Here is a 23,171-nt window from a genome sequence, read left to right on the forward strand (position 1 = left end):
TGTGCATACCCTTTGACCCAGAAATACCACTTCTAAGACTGTATCCCCAAGATATCATAAAAATGGGAAAGGTCCCATATGTACAAAAATATTTACAGCAGCACTCTTTGTGGTGACAAAAAACTGGAAATCAAGAGGATGCCCATCAATTGGGGAATGGCTGAATAAACTGTGGTATGTTAATGTAATGGAATACTATTGTGCTATAAGAAATGATGAACAGGAAGACTTCAGAGGGGCCTGAAAAGACTTATATGAACTGATGCTGGGTGAAAGGAGCAGAACCAGGAGAACTTTATACACAGCAACAACCACAGTGTGTGAGGACTTTTTCTGGTAGACTTAGAACTTCATTGCAATGCAAGGACTTATAAAATTCCCAATGGTGTCTTAAGGCAAAATGCCTTCCACATCCAGAGAAAGAACTATGGAATTCGATCACAGAATGTAGCAGATCATTTTCTTTTGTATTATGTTTTGATTTGTTTTATGATTTCTCCCATTCATTTTAATTCTTCTATGCAACATGACTAAGGTGAAAATGTATTTAATAGGAATATATGTGTAGAACCTATATAAAATTGTATGCCATCTTGGGGAGGGAGGAGAGCAGGAGGGGGATGGAGGAGGAAGGAGGGAGAAAAATCTAAGTTATATGGAAATGATTGTAGAACACTGGAAACAAGTAAAATAAAACAAAATTTTTTAAAAAAGGTTACCATACCTAAAAACATCAAGACCTCTCATTCTCATCAAGATTCTTATTGTTGGGAAGGAGATAGGAGAATGAAGATAATAGAAGGGAGAGCAAATTGGGGAAATGGATAATTAGAAGCAAACACTTTGTGGGAGGACAGGTCAAGGGAGAGAATGGAATAAAAGGAGGACAGGATAGGACAGAGGGAAATGTAGTTAGTCTTTCACAACATAACTATTGTGGAAGTGTTTTGCATGGCTACACATGTATGACCCATATTGAATTGCTTGCTTTCTCAATGAGCGTGGGTGGGGAAGGAAGAAGGGAGAGAATATAGAACTTAAAGCTTTAATAATGAAAGCTAAAAATTCTTTTAGCATGCAACTGGGAAATAGGATGTACAGGCAATGGTGTATAGAAATCTATTTTGCCCTACAGGAAAATAGAGGGGAGGGGGATAGAAGAAGGGGCAGTAATAGAAAGGAGAACAGACTGGAGGAAGGGTTGGATGGGGCGCATGCTGTCCTGGGATGGGGGTGGGGAGAGATGGGGAGAAAACCTTGAATTCAAATTCTTGTTGAAGTAAATGTTGAGAACTGAAAATAAATTATATATTAAAAAAAACCTCTTCTTAAAAGCTCTGCTCATTTACACATTTCTCTGAACCAAGACAGAATAGCCTCCTTCCCACCAAAAGGATCTCCAAAATATTTCACTAATGGTATCAATACAAACAATATCCCTTAAATTTACAAGTTTCTTGCAGACCCAATAGTGGAGAATGTCTCAGGGAAATCTTTTGCATACTGTGTGAGATATCACAAAAGTCTTCTTTTCAATTGATGCCTATAGTATTCTATTCACCTTATGATACTAATACATTCCTTTTTCCATCTCAGAAGAAGAGACAGCTTTCTTTCTGGCTAAGGCTAATTAATTTTATCACATATGCTCTTGATATCCCACCCCTTCTGAGACTTTGCTCCACCAATTATACTTTGTCTTTCTCTTGTGTCAATTTCTCCCTCTTGGAATTAAAATACTAAATTGAAGCACTAAGAGTCACCTCCTAACAAATTAGTGACTAAACAGCTGTGAAAAGATTTTCAAATTATAAATGACTATGTAAAAATGTGCTACAAGTTACAGATGGTAAAAGAAATACAATTTAAAAAAATGTTTCCTTCACAGGCTTCTTTTCTGCCAGTATATGTGCTCAGGTTCTCCTATTCTAAAAACAAAACACTTAAAAAAAGTTCCTTAATCCTACTATCTTCTTAACTTACCATTACATTTTCATTTTGTTACAAAATTACTTTTCTTAAAAATTTGATACATTTCATTTCCATATCACCTTTATTTTTAAATAGATTTCTTCTCCCTTCCCTACATAGTATTTGTTACATGTGTTATAAAGATTTTTAGAAAAATTTAATTAAGAAAAATCATGAAACATATGAGCCATGTTTGATAGTGCATGAAAGATTATACAATAATAGTTCCCCATTTCTGTAAAGAACTACATTTTTCATCTCTTCTCCAAGTTCAACTTTGTTATTATAATTATATTATGTTCAGGTTTCTTTGTTCTTTCATTTATGCTAATATCATAACTTAAATTATTATATTTTAGTACATATTCATTTAAGCTGGAGGGTCTTACCTACCACTACTAACACTGGCCAATAAATTGCCACCAATAGGTAGATAAGCACAAAAGCCTTAGGCATGTCAGACACACACACACACACACACACACACACACACACACACACCCTTCTCACCCCAGACCAGTATTGCTGGGCAACAGGTTGTGACAGAAAAAAAGGATCTTTCTTCCAGTCTAGCTCTCAAAGCCATCAAACACTTCCTATGGAGAAGTAACTAGCCATCACCACCAACTTCCATTCACAAGGCAGACAAGCCAACCTAGCTGAAGCAGCAAGACATCTCAAGATACAAACAGAGATACAGAATGTGTCAGCCAAATCAAACCATCACCACCAACTTGGCCACCATCTCCCCTTATGCCTATGGTAACATCTCAGAACCCTGACCATAAAAGTCTTAGAATAGCAATGCTTCTGGCAGTGCCCACAGCCATTATCCTGGGACTCATACCCCATGGGGACATTGTGTTTTTTGAAGAGAACCAGTGACATCAAAGGGTGATGTCTTGACTTACCTGTGAATTTGATTTAAGTGAAGCAGAGTTGCACAAAGATATCAGCCTCACTCTGTCTTCCAGAGTCATTGATGTCCAGTGGCAGGAAAAAAGCCAAGACAACTGGTGAAGGTCCAGAATGCAGTGGATGGCCTTGATGTCTTCAATGTCTGACCAAGTTCTAAGTGCTCCACACCACCTGCTTCCACCACTTTCATGGCCATTGGAAAAATTGTTCTCTGCCCATTCCCCTGGGGAAGTCTTCACTTCATTCCATTATCATGGTAGATATTCCCCTGTCTCACCAACGGGTTACCCTCAACCTGGTTTAGCCCATCTGCCAAAATGGTTTATCTGGGGTATGACCCCTGAACATACTATAACTTCTTGGAGCTACAGTTGAGAGTTGGGTGAAGGTGGACACCAAAGATGTATAAGCAGCCTTCCCACAAGAGAGGCCAGTCCTTCCTTAATATCCCACACACCCCAAACAAACCCTGTAGTGATATAACCTGCCAGCTACTCTTAAGGGTACTATAACCACATCTACTGAGGACCCAGAAAAGAATCAGAAACTGATATGAATTTATCAATGGAAATGATATTAAAGAAGAAGCATTACTATCTGATTTGCCATTGCAACCTAAGGACCGTGGGCTTTTTCCATCTGACTTGCAGCTGAAACCTTCCATATGTGTTTTCTCCCAAATTAGAATGTGAGCTCCTTGAGAAGAGAAACTGTCTTACTTTTCTATTTGTGTCACTAACACTTAGCATAGCTCTTTGTATATCGTAAGTGCTTAATAAGTGCTTCTCTCTCTCTCTGTCTCTCGGTCTCTCTTTCTGATGGACTCTAGCTACTGCCCCAGTCCCAACTAACCATTGCCCCCAGACCCTTAACTTCTTCACACGCCTCATGGCCTCACTAGGATAGCTGGCATGTCCATGAACTCATGGCTCACTAGGATAGCAAGTGGGTCAACTACATCAATCTAGTTTTAGACAGCACTACAAAAGTCAGTCAATTAGAAAGCAGCACCAACAGGACACAGAGCAGGATGTTTGACAACTTCATAGCCTGAGCGGACTCCTGCACGGTAATAGCAAACAACTGTGCTAAGGTGAACTTCGGACATAGAGAGGCTTATTATGTATCATTATCATACATAAATATCCCCCTCCCTTATGTGCTTTTCTCCATGCATTCTGGGTAACCACATGCATAATTCCACCAAGGCTAGGACCCCTTCCATATCAATAAAGCCCTCCTATATTTTAACATTTGTATATTCTGTAATGATATAATTACACCTTTTACTCTATAAAAATCCTTGTCTTGCTCTGCTAAGCTGCTGGTTCCTCTAAAGAGCCTAGCCCACTAGAGAGTGTAATGCTCAATAAATGCCTTTGCTTGGGTTGGAGATGGTCTGCATCTTGAATTCTTTCAAGACAATCCCACAACACACCATGAAACCACAACATTTCTTTTTTTTGTTCATTGTGTATATTGTTTTCCTGATTCTGCTTATTTCAATGCATCAGTGCATATAATGCACATAAGGCTTCCCATATTTTTCTGAATTCTTCATGCTGGTTGTTTCTTACAGACCAGAAATATTCCATTGCATTATGTACCGCTGCTTGTTTAACCATTCCTCAGCTGATGGGCATTCACTTTGTTTTCAGTTCTTTGCTACTGCCAGAACTTCTGACTTTTCAAATGTACCAGATTGCCACTATAATTAGGAGCATGTATTTCAGAATCCCTGTTCTGCAAGTCATCTGTACTCAAGGAAAGAAACACGAAGCAGAAGAGGCAACTAGAGTCTTGAGGTTTTAGGCTCATCTAGACCAGCACATGCTTCTGTTGCCATGTGTAAGTGGTCACCATAGATGCTGCAAAGAAAGGGGGAGGGGAGAAATATTTCTTCCCCTACACCCATTAGGTGGAAGATCAAGAAAAATGTCCAGACACATTCAATGGGTGGGAAGAGAGAGAAAATAAAAGGTTTTTTTTTTAACAATGAAAACTGAAGTTGTTTTTAAAATATCTTGAATAGGCAGCTCAGTGGCTATTTCTGTTTGACACAGTATTCTGTAACCCAAACTTTTGTCTTGAGGATTAGGTGACCAATAAGGGGATTGTTTCTTCATCCTAAAGCAAACTGTAACTGAAAAGGGGTTGGTATGTCATCACAAAGCTTCAGTACCAAATAAGAGTACATATATCACCAGAAATGGCCAGGGAAATATATTTTGACTCCACATGTGCTAAGTCAGATAGTACCTATAGGCCCACCACCAAACATGCTCTATGGTAGCATGTCCAGTTCAGCTTCCACTACATTTGGCACAATTGGGCTTGTGTTAGAGGCAACCAATTGGGGAAGGAAAGAAGAGGAAGGAAGCTAAACTGCTTATTGTGGACTCAAACCAACTACTTTCTAGGAATTACTCAGGATAGGACATCTAGTCTAGAGAAGAAACTCAGGGTATAAATAAATCCTCAAAGTCAAACGATAGAACAACAGTATGGCTAGAGGTCAGGCAAAGTCAACATCATCAGAGACATGGAAAGGTAATTGTAGGTTATGGCTATTGTCACAGGTTCAGATGTCAGAAGATCAACACAAAAAAGGACTAAAACACAAAAAGGAGAGGGAAAAGGTTAGAAGTAGAAACATGAGTATCTCTTTCCAAGTAGGCATACTAAAATTAGGTCAGGAAGCTAGTATATCTGACTTTTAGGTTCCCTTCTATATGGATGATTTTTAAATGGATATTTGCAATCCTGGTTTTTCTCCTAACTTCTAGGGCAGCAGTTTCTAAATCTGTTTGATTTCATACTGCTATCAGCAAGAAGAAAAAGAAAAAAGCAGCCTGCATCCGTTCATAAGATGCGGATATTTGTTTATTTATACATATATACATGTTGAACTTTATGAATAAGTATATTTATTCTAGATCATATGAATGGAAAATTTAGAAGGATAAAATAATACATATATACGTATAAATAATACATATATATATAAATGAAATAATAATTGATCCTAGAGTCAATAGGGAGCCACAGAGTTTATTGAAAAGGAGAATGATATTGTTGGATCTGTACATTAGGAAAATCACTTTGGAAGCTCTGTGGTAGATGGGTTGAAGGTGGGAGAAACTTGATGTAAAGGGACCAGTTAAAAGCTATTGAAATACTATAGACCTGAGGGAATGAAAGCCTGAAGTAAGATGGTGGAAAGTAGAGAGCAGGTAAGTAGAAAGAAAGGGACTGATAGGAGGGGTATGGATAGATAGATGGTAAGATTTGGCAAGTAACTGGTATATATAGAATGAGGGAAATTGAGGTGTTGAAGATAACACTGAGGTTGGAAACCTAGATGACTAGAAAGATGACGGTACTTATGGCAAAATAGGGAAGTCTGGAATAAAGGTGGGCTTGGATACAGAAAGATAATATATGGAGATCTTTGATGTACATCACAATATGTTCTTGCCTGTATAGACTATGATACTCATATTGTCCCATTCAAACAAAAAAGGAAGCAATGAAGATTTTACTCATTGGTTCCTGTCCAGAGGCCACAAGAAAGCCTGCTATAGTCATGAAATGATCTAGGGAAAAAAGAAAGTAGGGATGAAGCAAGAAGGGTGGAGCAGAATTTTCCAACATAATTTTTAGAGTTAATACTATGGGGGGGGGGGCGGAGCCAAGATGGCGAAGTAGAAAGACACACATACACATAGCTCCGAACCCACAAACCACAGAACGGCAGAGGGGACTAACCCAGGGCAAATTCTGCACCCAGAGACCACGGAATATTGGAGCGAGGGAGATTTCTGTTCCGGAGAGACCTGCAAACCTCTCGCGGGGGGTCCTTCGCGCCGTGGACTGGGCTCCGGGGCGGGAAAAAGAGAGCAGCCCTACCGCGGCAGCGACACCGTGAGAAAAAGATCCGAGAGGGCTACGGGACGGGATCTCCAGCGGCCACGTGGGTCCCCCCACCCACAGAGGGACCTGCAAACCTCTCGCAAAAGGTCCGTAGCGCTGCAGACACGGTGCCCAGCCCAGACCTGCAGCAGCGACGGCGGCCGCGGCTCCGAGAGACGCAGTTCTGAGAGGGCTCCGGAGGCGGGATCTTCAGCAGCTGCACGGGCCCCCCACCAACAGGTGACTGACGGGGGTAGGTGAGAGAGTCTCTTTGGTGGGTTGAGAGGGGAGTGAGGTGCCCCCATGGCTCAGGCCACCCTGGGAGGTGGGGGCTGAGAGGCGGCTGCGGACGGGGGCTCCCCAAGTGAGTGGGAGCCTGGATCCATTGTGGAAGGTCTGTGCATAAACCCCCTGAGGGAATTGAGCCAGAGAGGCTGCCCTGCCCCTGACCTCAGCACCTGAACTTAATTCTCACACTGAATAGCAGCCCTGCCCCCGCCAAAAATCCTAAGGTGGGAAGGAGCATTTGAATCTCAGTCCCCAAACGCTGGCTGGGAGGACCAGGAGGCGAGGTGGGTGTGAGGAGAACATTCAGAGGTCAGGCCACTAGGTGGAGAAAATGCCAAGAAAAGGGAAAAGAAATAAAACTATTGAAGGGTACTTTATCGGAGAAAAGACACTTCCTCCCTTCCTTTCTGATGGGGAGGAACAATGCTTGCCATCAGGCAAAGACACAGAAATCGAGGATTCTGTGTCCCAGCCCACCCAATGGGCTCGGGCCATGGAAGAGCTCAAGAGGAATTTTGAAAATCAAGTTAGAGAGGTGGAGGAAAGACTGGGAAGGGAAATGAGAGGGATGAGGGAGAAGCATGAAAAACACATCAGCTCCCTGCTAAAGGAGAACCAAAAAAATCTTGAAGAAATTGGCACCTTGAGAACTAGCCTAACTCAGCTGGCAAGGGAGGTGCAAGGGGCCAATGAGGAGAAGAATGCTTTCAAAAGCAGAATTAACCAAATGGAAAAGGAGATTCAAAAGCTTACTGAAGAAAATAGATCTCTCAAATCTGGAATGGGACAGATGGATGCTTTGGACTTCTCGAGAAAGACAGATATCTCAGAACATACCGCGCAGATTCGAAAAATGGAAGATAATGTGAAATATCTTATTGGAAAAACAACTGACCTGGAAAATAGAATCAGGAGAGACAATGTAAAAATTCTGGGACTACCTGAAAACCATGATCAAAAGAAGAGCCTAGACATCATCCTCCACGAAAATATCAAGGAAAACTGCCCTGAGATTCTAGAACCAGAAGGCAAAATAAATATTCAAGGAATCCACAGAACACCGCATGAAAGAGATCCAAAAAGAGAAACTCCTAGGAGCATTGTGGCCAAATTCCAGAATTCCCAGGTGAAAGAGAAAATATTGCAAGCAGCTAGAAAGAAACAATTCAAGTACTGTGGAAATACAATCAGGATAGTACAAGATCTGGCACCTTCTACATTGAGGGATAGAAGGGAATGGAATAGGATATTCCAGAAGTCAAAGGAACTAGGACTGAAGCCAAGAATCACCTACCCAGCAAAACTGAGTATAATACTTCAGGAGAAAAAATGGTCTTTCAATGAAATAGAAGACTTTCAAATTTTCCTGATGAAAAGACCAGAGCTGGAAAGAAAATTTGACTTTCTAACACAAGAATGAAGAGAACCATGAAAAGGCGAACAGCAAAGAGAAATCATAAGGGACTTACTAAAGTTGAACTGTTTACATTCCTACATGGAAAGACAATATTTATAACTCTTGAAACATTTCAGTATCTGAGCACTGGGTGGGAATACACACACACACACATGCACACACGCACACATACATAGAGACAGAGTGCACAGAGTGAATTGAAGAGGATGGGATCATATACTAAAAAAAAAAAAATGAAATCAAGCAGTGAGAGAGAAATATTGGGAGGAGAAAGGGAGAAGTTATATGGGGCAAATTATCTCTCATAAAAGAGGCAAGCAAAAGACTTATTAGTGGTGGGATAAAGAGGGGAGGCAAGAGAAAAACATGAGATCTACTCTCATCACATTCCACTAAAGGAAAGAATATAATGCACACTCATTCTGATAGAAAAACCTATCTCATAATACAGGAGAGTGGGGGACAGGGGCACAAGCAGGATGGGGGGGAGGATAGAGGGGAGGGCATGGGGAGGAGAATGCAATACGAGGTCGACACTCATGGGGAGGGAAAGGACCATAAGAAAATAGAAGTAATGGGGGACAGGACAGGACGGAGGGAAATATAGTTAGTCCTATACAACACAACTAGTATGGAAATCATTTGCAAAACTAAACAGATATGGCCTATGTTGAACTGCCTGTCTTCCAAGGGGAAGGGGTAGAGAGGGAGGGAGCTAAAGAAGTTAGAACTCAAAGTGTTAGGACCAAATGTAATGCTCTTACCACTGGGTAACAAGAAATACAGGTTAAGGGGTCAAGAAAGCTATCCGGCCCTACAGGACAAAAGAGAAGACGGAGACAAGGGCAGGGAGGGAGGATAGAGGAGAGAGCAGATAGGTCACAGGGGCAATTAGAAAGCTTGGGTCTGGGGGGGGCAGGGGGAAAAAAGGGGAGAAAATTTGTAACCCAAAATTGTGTGAAAATAAATGTTAAAAGTTTAATAAAAAAAAAAAAAGTTAATACTATGGGTGCCTAGGTAGTGGTTAGATTATTACTACACTGTGGAGCAACTCCAAGCTCAGAACAGGTGAGATTGGAATCAAGGAATAAGTAGTAGGTGGTAAGAGCAGGTGTGGTTGTATTGCAATTAGATTTATGTCTAATGATTGGCTATTGCAGAAAGGGTAGGAGGTGATACATCTTCCCCCCTCTGATAAGTTGATCATACCATCCTTGGAGTCAGGCCATAGCTCAGACTCTGGAGATGACTCCTCTAGACTCTCATTTCTGATTTCCTATTAGGTAACTCTACCTTCACCCCATAGCTTCAACTGCTTCAAAGAACAAAATGGACAATAACTTCCCCAACCTAAGTATGGATAGTATAAATAGTGATTTATTTTCTGTTCTAGAAAGAAACTCTAAGAGTCTTCCCCTCCCAGATTGCTATCTTTATGATGGTAAATTAAACCATCTTTTGTCTCAACTCTTACTCCACCCTCAGTCATTGAATGGGAATGGCCTCAGACAAACTGAGACTTGGGAAAGACTTTAATTTAGAAAGGCCAAGTCATCCACTGTATCCTGGACCATTGTCAGACATCTTTGTTTTGCCACTGAACTCTGGAGGAGAGAGTGAGGCTGACAACTTTGTGCAACTCGGCCTCACTCATATCCATTTCATGCAAGTAAAGACATCACCCTCATGATGTCATTGGTCCTCTCCAAGAATGAAGGACCAACATCAACTCAAATTAGGAAGAGCAAAAACAAGAAAAGAAAACTGCAGGACAGTCAATCCCGAGGAACTATATCATAAATACTAAATGGGTTTCATAGAAATAAATTGAGATCTACACAATTAGGAAAATAGTAAAATTGCTCAGGGGTAGGTTAAGCTAATATAATGAAAATGACAATTTATCTAAATTAATTTACTTATTCAGTGCCATATCAACATGAAACTCACTCAGAAAAGCTTACAATAGATACATGAACTCAAAAGTACTTTTAAGTAGTTGTGGTCATAGCAAATTATGACCATACAAGCTTTCTAGTATTCCTTCACCCAAGGCAGGAAAGAATTGACCTGAGAGGGACAAAAGCAACATTAGGTCCATGTGCTCATGGTTTCATGTCAACTTGAGTGGGGAAGATATGCCATTCCCTCTAGCTACAGCTTTCTTAGCATCAGCTGGGCCATGAACTTGTAGCCTCTGCCTAACATTTCTGTCAGTCATAATACCATTCTCCTATTAACCCATAGCAATAGCCTGATTTTAATTTTGTTATGTTTTGTCTGAGCCCTTGGCTTTATGGACAGAGCTGGGGGTCAAGGCACACTTGTCCCAGGACTATCCAGCCAGTTGAGGCAAAGAACATAAATGATCAATTTCTCTAAAAGATTAGAGATTTCTCGTGTTGTAGGCTCTAATCCAGTACTGATTGATGTCCATCCAGACTAAACATTTGCTCTTCACCGTCTTACTCCCTTGAACTTCACTCAACAAAGAAACCTGGATACTGATCATTTTTATTTTGTTTTGTTTTAACAGGGAGTTATCTTTCCTGTCCCAAACCTTTGCCTAACAACCCTGATAAATTTGGAAGGTAGCAGTTTTGATTTCTCTCTTTTCCTTATTCTGTATATTTTATCATTTGTCAATTCCATTTGACTCCATCTTTGCAGGATTACTGGTCTCTGCCCCCTCATTTCCATTTGCACTCCCACCACTCTAGGTCAAACCCTTATTACCTCTCTCCTAGAGTAACGTAATTGCTCCGTAAGCTATGGTCCCATTTCAGTCTGACTCCTCTCCAATTTATCCCACATGTAGATGGTAAATTAATCTTTTCATTAGGCTGCCCTTCTCATGCCAATTCTTAGCTCAAACATGTAACAAACACTTGTCTACTTTCTTTTGCTTTATTCAATTTATGTCCTAAAATGCTTTTCACCTATCTCAGTCTTTGGAAATTCTATCTATCCTTCAAAGTCCAGTCTCAAAGCCACCTCCTCAATGAACCCTTTCCCAATTCCTTCCTTTCTTTCTCTCCTCCCTCTTAGCACCCTACATTATGCTTTATGCTTTTTTTGCATGTGTGCTTCTGGATTTGGGGGTAGGGTTTTGACCCTTAATTTCTACGAAGAAAACTGCTTCCACTGATGATACAGACTAACAATGTCTTTTTAAAGAACTGCTTAGGGGCAATGAGAGTTTAAGTGGCTAAGGGGCACACAGCTAAAATGTATCATAAAGAGGACTTGAATCCTGGTCTTCCTGACTCTAAGGTTACTATGCTCTGCTGCCTCTGTCTCACATTAAGTGGGCACTTAAATGTTTTCTGAATGTTGTTGAATGTATCCTCCAGTAAAATTGTAATCCTAGGCAATTCTGGACTCTAAAAAAAGTCAGTAGTATACACATTCTGGTATGTTCTGATAATTTGAAAAGATTTTGAGTATAGACCCAGACACAGACTGTAGATGCCTTTTATTGGAGAACCAGAGAGTATTAAGTTTACCCATGAGGTAATACTTTGTTTTTTGGCCATAGCAGCTCACGAGGCTGTCTAGCTCTGAGAGCTTAGAAAGATCATGATCTTCACAGTGAAGGCAACTTGGAATTCCTATGGGGCTTGTAATATTTCTCTTCTTGTCTTTACTAGCCACAAAGGACTTTCCTTATTTTTGTCTCATGCTACATTCATGTTGCTCTTTCTGTTTTCTCTTAAATACAGACAGGAAACTGGATTTCCTGTCCTTAAAGAGGAAAACACGTACAAGATGACATAGATATACTTACATTTCAGCTCTTCAGGGAGCTGAGTTTTCATCCTTGTGGACATTCCCTTCTCTGATACAAATTACAATTCCTGTACAGCTTATAGATGGTCACCAAGAATAACTGTGACTGAAAATTGTATCAACCAACAGCCAACTTGGTGATGCTTCTTTATGAACCAAGTTAATCTGGTCTCAGACAACTGATATCCAGTCCATAACTGGACCCTCATTTGAAGTCTTTCCAACTTGATAGAGCTGAGTAGAGCTCACATTTAGTCTTTAAAAATCCAGGACCACTTCCATGCCAGAAAGGCATTGAACTAGGACTTGAGTGGAGGGTTATAGACACAGTAAAAAATTAAAATAGAGAGTCAAACATCAACATTTCAGCTATGTGGACTGTCTTAAAGGTTGTAAGATATTCAACAATTTATTCACCAAAAATTGAGTGTTAAAATAATGAAAATTGCAGGGACTAAGTGATATTCCTTGGATGTGGAAATGCCAAGCTGAACTGAGCCTACTGTGTTCAGGGCATTGTGCTAGTGCCTTTTGGGATTAAATATTTGTTGAATAAATGAAAGTAATGGTCCTTGCTCTGAAATAGTTTCTAACATAGTATTCTTCTTAATCATACCCAGAATTCAGCATGCTGCTTTGGGGCAATCACTATTAAAACCTCAGCTCAAGTACTCTTGCCCTATGCCAATATATAGTTTAGGCATACCAGAGACACATAGATCCATTAGGAATAAAGTATTTAGTTCAAACACGGAGCAATGTAATAAACAGATTTAAAGCTAAAAGGGATCAGAGAAGACCCCTAATCTAAAACCCATTCATTTTAAACACAGGGAAACATTTAGAAAGTTTATGACTTGCCCAGATTCACTTACTAGTAATAAGTGGCAATATGGAAATTTGTTTTGCTTGACTATCCATATTTATTACAAGGCCTATTTCCCCTTTTTCTTCATGAACGTGGAGGAGAGAAAAATAAATGTTTGTTAACTGAACATAATTAATTAAATATAAGTGGTAAAGGTTAGAAATGGGATTCAAATTTAAGCCCCTTGATTCAAAATCCAGCATTATTTTCATTATCCTGTGAATAAGTAAAAAAGGAAATGAATCAGATAGAAAAAAAATTCACCATATGTACACCAAAGAAAACAAATTCCTAATTCCATGGGAGTTACAAGTTAATCTTCTTTTATTCCTTCTTCTTCCTGTCTCTCCAGGTAGGCATAAGAACTTTGCATTTACAGACGAAGGGGTACACATTTGGCACACATTATGTTATGGTTTGCTTTGCCCCTTCTTTAAGTCTTTGTCTTGGATAGTCTGAAGAATGCTGATCCCCTTCACCTTATCTTGGTATTCATAATAATGGTTCAGAAGCTGGAATTGGATATTAGAGTTGCAACACTTCTCTCAAATTGTATTCTGCTCTTACATTCCAGTCCACCCCCATTCCTTTTCAGCTTCCTCATCCAATCACAGTTCTTTCCTGTTGACATCACTCCTGGGTTTATATCCAGCTTTCTGAAAAATGAAGTAGAAAAATAATTTCCCCAAATGAGTCTTTTTCGTAAATGTAAAGTTTTGCTTAATGCTTTTTTAAAAATTAAAAGACAATAAACTTATAGTCAGATTTGCTGTATCATTTATTTCCTACTTACGCAACATATATCATTCAAATCAGTGAATACAACCAGAGATTGATGGATTCAGTTATGTGAACCTTCTTATTGCCTAACAGCATTTTTCAGTTTTCCAGGACTGCTTTAGCTCAGTCTCTTCCTCAGCTTTTTGTGGTTGGTAATTCCTATAAGGCTCTCATTTTTGCTAAAGTTGTAGGCTGTCCCTAAGATTTTGATGCATATTGTTTCCATTTCATAGCACCTTCCTTCTCTAGAGGAGTTACCAGAAACTAGCCGGTTATTCCATGCTGTTGTGATCTACCTTGGGTCTGGATTGCTAGGTTATAATGCTTCCTAGGTAGGAGCTCTGCTCTTTGAATTCCATCATGATAACCTTATTCTAGATGGGGACTGGAGTCAGAATTCCTAGAGCTTTGCAGCTTCCATATACTTGGATTCCATTGACATTCCAGATGTCCTTAAGTGCTATTCCAAGGGAAGGACCTTGGGCTCCAAACACTATGAGAAATAAAGTCCATGAGCATATTCTCTATATTTATGTTATTAGAGTTAACATACCCACTTCAACTTCACAAAGAATTCAAAATACAGTGGATTTTTTGGGGGGAGAGTTACGTGTTGATTTTATAGTAAAATAGCAGTTTCACTCCTCATTAGTTTTTGTATTGTCATTTTATATTGGTTGATGATGTGGGGAGAGCAGCCAGGGGGTACAATGGATAAAGTGTTGGGAAGGGAATAAACACTTCTGTAGTGCCTACTATGTGACGCGTACTGTGCTCAGCACTTTTACAAATGTTATCTCATGTGATCCTCACAACAACTCTGGGAGGTAGGTGCTATTATTATCCCTATTTTATAGGGGAGGAAACTGCCTAAATTACATAGCTAATAAGTGTGTGAAACTGGATGTTTTATCTAATGAGCCACCAGCTACCTCACCGTCTCAACAGCTTGGCCTGGAATAAGGAAGACCTGAGTTCAAATCTGGTCTCAGACCCTTACTAGCTATAATTCACTGACCAAGCTACATAACCACTGTCTGCCTCAGTTTCTTCAACTGTAAAATAGGAATAATAATAGAATCTACCTCAAATGAAATCAATATTTGTCAAATGAGATATCTGAAGAACATTTAGCATAGCTTGCATATAGTAGGCACTTAATAAATGCTTTATCCCTTCCTCCTTATTAGTCAGTACCAGTACCCTTACCTTTTACTTTAGCAGATTTCCTCAGTTGGTAATTCTCCTTCAGTTTACGCCTCACCTATTGGGAAGTTGCTCTTGGCCTTCTATGTTTGTAGCTCCCTATGTATTTTGGATATTATATTTTTATTAGGGATATTTGATACAAACATAATTGACAGTTTCCCTCCTTATACTGGTTGGATTGCTAGTGTTTTTTAAAAGTTTTTAATTTTTGCGAAGTTAATATTATCTATTTTCTTTTTTATGGTCTCTACTTGGCCATAGCTGTGAAAAGTATGTCCCAGAGTATCCTATATTCCTCACCTGCTCCTGCATTCTTTACCATTTAAAAAAAATATCAGGTAAATCTAGTAATATCTATATTAATCCCTTCATTGCACCAACAATTATTTTCATCCTTAACCATATCTTCTGCTTTGACTGTCTTTCTACTTTCAACTGTGTACTTTGCTTGCCTAACGTCATGAGACTTCCAAGACTGTTCCAAGAAAAAGTCCAGCCCTGTGTGGGCTCACACAGGTGTAGCAGGAAACGTTCCCTGAGGAATCAGTAGGTGGCACTCTGGATTAACAGAACATCAATTAAGAGGCAACACATGATTGAATGCAAGGATTTAATCAAAGAGGAGAGAAGGCAAACACATTTTGACCTACTTTTCTCCAGGAGTAAATGACAAAAACAGCAACCCCACCCAAGGTGACCCATGGATTGCACAAAACAGGGATGTCAGCAGTCTTTGAACCGACTGCCAAAAAAAATGTTTTCTTTATACTTACGCTTTATTAATATCCTCTTTATGAAGGGCAGAGAGGCTTGGTTAACCTGGTTTAGAAAGCATTGTAAGCCACCCTCCCCAGCGATTTCTCTCTCCAAGTTACGCAATAGGGATATGTGTTATTTTAGTGGGAGTTGCTGCCAGCCATCCTATAACCACTGATTTAGCCTTCTGTAATGTTAAGAAATCTCAATCCTGTCCATCAAAGGCCTTATTGTTTTACTTTTTCTTTCCTTCGTCTGTGCCCAATACCCTTTCACCTAGCAGTAGGTTTTAGGTCACTTTTCTTAGCTCATTGGAAGATATATAACATAGTAGCATGAGGAACGGGGAGTTCTGCTTCCGAACAAGAACTCAAGTGGAGGGTGAATCTCTTTTAAGAAGTCTCATGCTGTTTATTATTTGCTATATCTCTGAGACGCTCTTCCTTCTTTGTCCAGTGCTGACTACAATTTTGGCTCTGCACATGTCTACAGGCAGGACAGCATTGGACTTGACAAACAAGCCAAGCTTTTCAATAAACAAAACAAAGCAAGGTGAAAGTTTGCCCTTCATTCTTTCATTCACCATTTAAGAATCTGGAACATACTTTTCTCTAAGCTGATTTTATCCCTTTCACCATCCTGAATATAGGTTCGATTGTTTGTTCTGTGTAACCACCTGAAAAGCTGACATTGTAGTGTAGAATAAAAAGTGATCATCAAGGTGAATGATTTAAGAACATGCAACTGTTTGGAGACAGCATAGCATCATGGGTAGAATACTGGACCAGAAGTCAGGAAATCCTGTGTCCACAGTCCGCTCTGATACTTTCTAGCTCTAGGTCCACCAGCAAGTAAGTCCTTTATGTTTGTTTTCAAAATGAAGAGGTTCGAGCAGATGACCTCCAAAGTCTCTTTGCAATATACATTTATCATCTATTAATATAATTTATAAATAGTCTCAGTATAATTGCTGACTAGATGGTCCTTAGTTTATCTCAAACAGTTCTGAGACAACTAATAAGATAACAAAAATTGCTTTGTAAACATTAAAATATGTAAATTCTAGCATTCTTATTCTAGCAAATTATTCTAGCAAAATTCTTATTACTATGTGACAATGAAAATGATAAGGGCAGCTGGGTGGTGCAGTAGATCGAGCACCTATCCTGGAATCAGGATTCATCTTCATGAGTTCAAATCGGGCTTCAGATATGTACTAGCTGTGTGGCCCTGAGTAAGTCACTTGGCCCTGTTTGCCTCAGTTTTCTCATCTGTAAAATGAGCTGGAAAAGGAAATGGCAAACCACTCCAATTTTTTGCCAAGAAGACTCTGAATGGGATTGGACACAACTGAAAATGACCAAAAACAAAAATGGGAACTTTCTTCTTGGGGCAGCTAGGCAGCACAATGAGTAGAGTGCTGGCCTGAAGTTAGGACAACTCACCTTCCTGAGTCCAAATCTCACCTCAGATACATACTATCTGTATAACCCTGGGCAAGTCACTTAACTCTGTTTGCCTCAATTCCTCATCTGTAAAATGAGCTGGAAAAGTAAATGGCAAAATACTCCAATATTTATGCCAAGAGATCCACAAATGAGGTCACAAAGAGTAAGCCACAACTAAAATGACTGAACAGTAACAACATGGATGACACCCACTCACCAACAATGTCCACCACTTCCCCCTCTGCTAATGTGTCCTTTCCTTTTTTCAAAACCTTATTCTAAGACTTACCTCCAGTAGGATGCCTTCCATAATAAACTTCATTAGATTATGACTGCTCCTTTCCTTTGCATCCCTTCAGTATTTATTCATATTCCTGACCTTTTGGGAATCTTTTCTTCTTCTTTCTTTTGTCTCTCTTCCTCAAGTGTTTTGCCCAGAGTAGTAACTCAGTGTATGAGATCAACTTATTGATAGAAACCATCTGACTTTTTGGAGCAATGTTCATACCAATTCTACAAGAAAGGAAGAAAGAAAGAAGGAAGGAAGGAAAGAAAGAAAGAGAAAGAAAGAGAGAAAAAAGAAAAGAATGAAAGAAAGGGAAAGAAAAGAATGAAAGAAAGGAAGGAAGGAAGGAAGGAAAAAAGAAAGAAAAAGAAAGGAAGGAAGGAAAGAAGGAACAAGTAGCTTTTTATAAATCCCTGCAATTTTGATTAGAATATATTATGATGAAAAGAATTGGTAAAAATTCAGCAGTTATTTTTAACTCAACTCTTTTTTGAATTTAAGCTCATTAAGTTGAATTTTTATTCCTCATCTGATAGTATTTAATATATTAACTATTCATACGTGAATCAGCTTGACCTAAAAGTCTAAAGCTTCAGAGTCAGACAGACCTAGGTTGATATTCTCCTCTAACATATACCAGCTTTGTGACCATGGGCAAGTCACTTAATCCCTCCTGACAGCTCTCTAAGGCAGAGGAGTTAGATATAAATCAGTGAAGGAAGTTTCCACAATGGTAGTTCCTTACTGTAGTAGGAAAATAGGTTAGACTAAAACAACCAAAACCCCCCCACTGGCATTGTTTTAACATTTAAAACAACTTATGACGAATAGTGCCTACATTTATATGTTTTATAAACATTTAATATAATACATTTTAATATATTTTGTTTTTCAGTTATGTCTGACTCTTAGTGACCCTATGGACAGTCCATTGGGTTTTCTTGGCAAAAATGCCAAAATAGTTTGCTATTTCCTTCTTCAGTGGATTAAGGCAAGCAGGTTAAGTGACTTGCCCAGGGTCACTCAGCTAGTAAGTGTCTGAGGGTGGATTTGAACTCAAGTCTTCCTGACTCCAGGCCTGGGGCTTTATCTATTGAACCACCTAGCTGCCTCCTATTTTAATATTTACTTGCTGTTTTTCTTCCAATCATTCTGAATAGAGTTAATATTTGCTACTTAGAAACTGAAATGGGTTAAATTACTTTAAAATCATCATTAAATTTTGAAAATTTCCTAACTTCTATGACATGGATAAGAACTGGATAGAATAAAAAGGTGAGGAGGGGACTAACCCGCTGCAGTGCAGAGAGGATCCAGGAAAATGGACCCACTCAAGCACTACCCAGTCCTAGGAATGGTTTTTTTTTTCTTCCGTTGTTGCTATTTACTGTCATTGTCAACAGGTGGCAGCAAAACTCTAATCTTGAGTGAGACAGGCTAGTCTTACCCATGCCCAAGAGTCAACATCACAAAAATATTAGAGGTGGAAGAGATAGTATAGCAAGCATCTGGATCAGAGCATTTTAAAGCAGAAAAGAGAGTCATGTAGTTCAACCCTTTCATTTATCAAAAGGGGGAAGCTGAAGCCATGAGAGGGAACGTGACTTACCCAAGGTCACACAGGCAAGAAGTAGGCTCAAAGGAAGGAACCTTAAAGACCATCCAATCCAATCCCTTTCCTTTTACAGATGAAGAAAGAAGCACTGAAAAGTTAAGTGACTTACTCAGGATCACACAGTACTGAAAGACAGAATTCGAATTTGGGTCTTCCTGGTTCCATCTCCAGCCATCTTCCCACTGTACCCCCTAGATACCATAATTTTACTCTAAAGGAAAGCAGAATACACATCCAATAATATCAAACTCCTGGGAAAAAATTTGGGTACCTTTTAAGTCTCATTCATGCCATGATCAGTAAATAGTCAAATCTTCTTGAAAGCAGTGTCTGTTTTGAGAATACTCTCTATAGAGTCAGGTCTTTTCCAAATGTGCAGTATCTCCTGGTCAATGGGACTGAAAGGCTACAGTTCCCCAGGTATCGCCAGTGGATAGGCCAGGGTCAAGTCTTGTTTTCTCCATCACTTAACCTAAAGCTAAATAATGTAATCAGTCTTTTAGATGCTTATCCAAAAAAATAGTACATAACAATTCAGGAGTTAGGGAACGTCACGGAGATATTATAAAGCTGGGTTAGAGCAAGGTTGCACATCTGAGTGATTTTAAAAATGCCAACTACATTCCAAACCATGCAGAAGAAAAGGTTTCTCCTTCAAAACCTTTAAATATAGAACAGTTTGATAAAATTAGGTGCTGTATTGTTTAATAAGAAAGAGGAAAGAAGGGAATAAGCATTTATTAAGCACTGTGCTAGATACTTTACAAATATCTCATTTGATCCTCCCTCAGTACTTCAAAAGATGGAGGCTTGGTACAGTGGGAAGAGTCTTGAAGCCAGACTTGAAGTCAGAAGGCCTGCATTTAAATTCCAGTTCTACCATTACCAATTAGAGCCAGGCCCTCCCATGAAGGCTTTCCCCTTAATAGAAATTGCCTTTCACTTCAAGAACCAAGGGTCATTTCCATGCACTGATGAGACAATGAAACAGGATGTTAGTGGGGGTTAGATTTAACATATAGAGAATGAGGTGCTATTAAGAAGGTCATGAAAGTGGAGGTAGAGGGCCTGTTCTCAAGAACTTGATAATCTTATACAAAAAGTAGAAACACTGGCAGTGTATTCTTCAGCAATATACTTAAGAGTGAGTTTACAGTCTTTTACATATACCCAGATTTGAAGGAGTCAAAGAGGTAGTTTAATATAATATAGGAACTCTCATAGCCAGAAAGACCTGGATTTATTTTCTGCCTCTGATATGTCTTAGTTATGTGACAATGGACGAATCATTTAATTCTTCAATGACTTAGGCAACTTTCTAAGACTTTAAGTTGCAGAGAAAGCACCAACCTGCATGGGTAGAGGGAATTTCCTCACCTGAGAACCTCTTATCAATAAAATCCCAAGCCTAGTCTCTTTCCCTGACCTGAAGAAGTATGCAAAATTTATCTTCTGTCTCTTCTCCTTCTTGGTAAACTCATTCATTCTCATGCTTCAATTTCCACCTCTATATGTACCCTAAATCTATATCTTTAGGTCAGATCACTTTCCAAGTCTCAAGAATTCCATCTCCAATTGCCTTCCAGACTTCTTCACCTAGATATTCAATGTTTAAAACTGAACTTTGGAGTTTACTAGTATTTCTATCAATTTCCCTTGTCAGACTTGTAACCTTGAAACTATTTTTGACTGTATCATATTTATCTGAAATCCATCCTTTTGCTCAGACCTTACCATTTTGTCAGACCTCACTTCTCAGTTTAGCTCACCAGGAAGGTCCTAAAAGGTGTGATTGAGTAATATGATGACTCCACCCTCTATCCCCAGTAAACAGAGAAACTATGGTAAGTGAGGTTCCTCCCCTGGAGATAACTCTCCTGTCCTTGCTGTTCTCATCAAAGTTAGGGGTAACTTGGTCTCCAAGGGGAAGGATAAAGGAGAGGGTGGGAAATCCTGATTGGGGTAGGCTTTTTTTTCCTGGCCAAGATTACTAGAGGCAATTGATGCCCACCAAACAATTAATATTCCTAGATTGCCAGAGAGGGCCATGATCAGCCTCATTTGAAGGTCAACGCACCTGCCAATTGGGATTGTCTTACCTTTGCCAGTGGAGGTCCAAATAAAGTACTGTCAGGCCAGGCAGAAAGAAGACATAGGTTTAAAAGATCCTGTTGGTGTCTGGTCTTTGGGACAGGCCATTGACTCAATGGTTATTGCTAGCCTAACTAATAAATTGATCATACTCAGGTCCCTGGCTTTTGCTGAGGTGCCAGTGTGACCTGTTTTACTAATACTATATGCATCACTGTTAATACATATCTTGCTCCAGAGAAAACTGTGCCTTAGTGTCATTTTTACTTGTTACAATTCCTCCTTTCTTATTCCATACAACCAACCCATTAATAAGTCCTTCAAAGTTATTTCCCCTAGATTTCTCACATAGCCTTCCTTGTCATTCTTACTACCACCATCCTACTTCAAGCCCTCATTACTTCTTACTCACACTGGTGCAATAAGTCTCCTACTCTTTCTTCCCACATCTGGTTTGTTGATCTAATCCATACTCCTCACTGCTACCAGATTCCTCTTCCTAATACATATCTTTGATCATATCAATCTACCATTTAACCATCTTCAGTGATTTCATTGCCAGTAGAAAAAAGTTCTCATTCCTTTGACTGGTATTTTGACACTCTAGAAATTGCCTTTAATCTACCCTTCCAGTCTCATTCCATGTATTCTATCTTGTAAGGTGAATAATTCTGCGGAAAGATAGATAACTGGACAGGGAATATATAATGTGCATGTAGGTATACACAATCTGTCTAGTCTGTTCACAACTGACAAATATTTTCCTTCTTGTCCCCATCCCTATGGCAAGTTTTTAAAGAATATAGGTGAAGTACTATCTGAATCATGGGTAAGATTATGACAGAGAAATTGAGTGTGAGAGAAGATAGAGCAAGAAAGGGGTGGAGAGAAAGGGAAAGAAGGAGAAAAAATGATAGGGGGAGGATACATACAGATACCTATTTCTGGAAGTTTTCCATGATCTCCCACTCCAAGGTAAGATCTGTCTCTCATCAAATACACACACACACACACATATTATTTAAAATAAAACTTTCTTATTCATCCGGAATTCTAATTTATATTATCAGTGAACCCTACCAACTACATTAGACTACAACAAGCTTCTTGAATTCTGGGGTTGTGTTTTATTTTCATGTTTTTCCAAAACCTATCAAAATGCATCCAATGTGCTTAATTCATCACGGCGGAGTTAAACTGAAGGTCAGATATTGACATATAATTAAAGAGGACTTTCTAGAGAAGATGAGATGTGAAAGATGCAAATAACTTACTATTTGATAGGTAAAAGAGGTAGGCCATTCCATGAAAATTCATGAAATACCATATAAATCATTATCAAGGGTCTCTGTTTGAAATTTGAAGTATAGAATGGCATTATGACTCAATGTCATGACTGATGACAATTTTAAGCTGAGAATTCTTTTTTTTTGATAGCTGAGAATTCTTATAAAAGTCAAAATATTGTTTCAATGATAATACGTATCTTTTTTTTGCTTGGGCATACGTGATTGCCAAAAGAAATTGAGAGTCCACATACCCTCTACTCTTAAAAAACTTTCACTAGATGCTACCATCCTCCCTATCATCCCTTTCTCATCCAAACTCCTTGAAAAAGTCATCTATGCTGGGTTCCTCCACCTCCTTCTTAGTCTGTACTCTGAGGTCTGGCTTCTAATTTCATCTCTCAAATGAAGCTTCTCTCTCCAAAGGTATCAATTAACTCTTAACTGCCCAGTCTAACAATGTTTTCTCAATCCTCATTATTCTTTACCTCTCTGTGGGATCTGACATTTCTGACTACCCTCTCCTCTTGTAATTTT

At 39.3% G+C, this 23,171-nt stretch overlaps 1 long non-coding RNA gene across 1 annotated transcript in view; it reads right to left on the bottom strand.

The window, feature by feature from the left end:
• Positions 1-13,469: 13,469 nt before the first annotated feature.
• LOC140523769 (uncharacterized) overlaps positions 13,470-23,171 on the bottom strand; it is a 44,709-nt gene continuing 35,007 nt past the window's right edge. The window contains exon 2 of the long non-coding RNA XR_011973464.1: positions 13,470-13,819. This is a non-coding gene — a long non-coding RNA (uncharacterized lncRNA). The remainder of the gene's footprint in view (positions 13,820-23,171) is intronic.

Source organism: Notamacropus eugenii, chromosome 2, assembly GCF_028372415.1.
Source record: "Notamacropus eugenii isolate mMacEug1 chromosome 2, mMacEug1.pri_v2, whole genome shotgun sequence".
NCBI classification, from domain to species: domain Eukaryota; kingdom Metazoa; phylum Chordata; class Mammalia; order Diprotodontia; family Macropodidae; genus Notamacropus; species Notamacropus eugenii.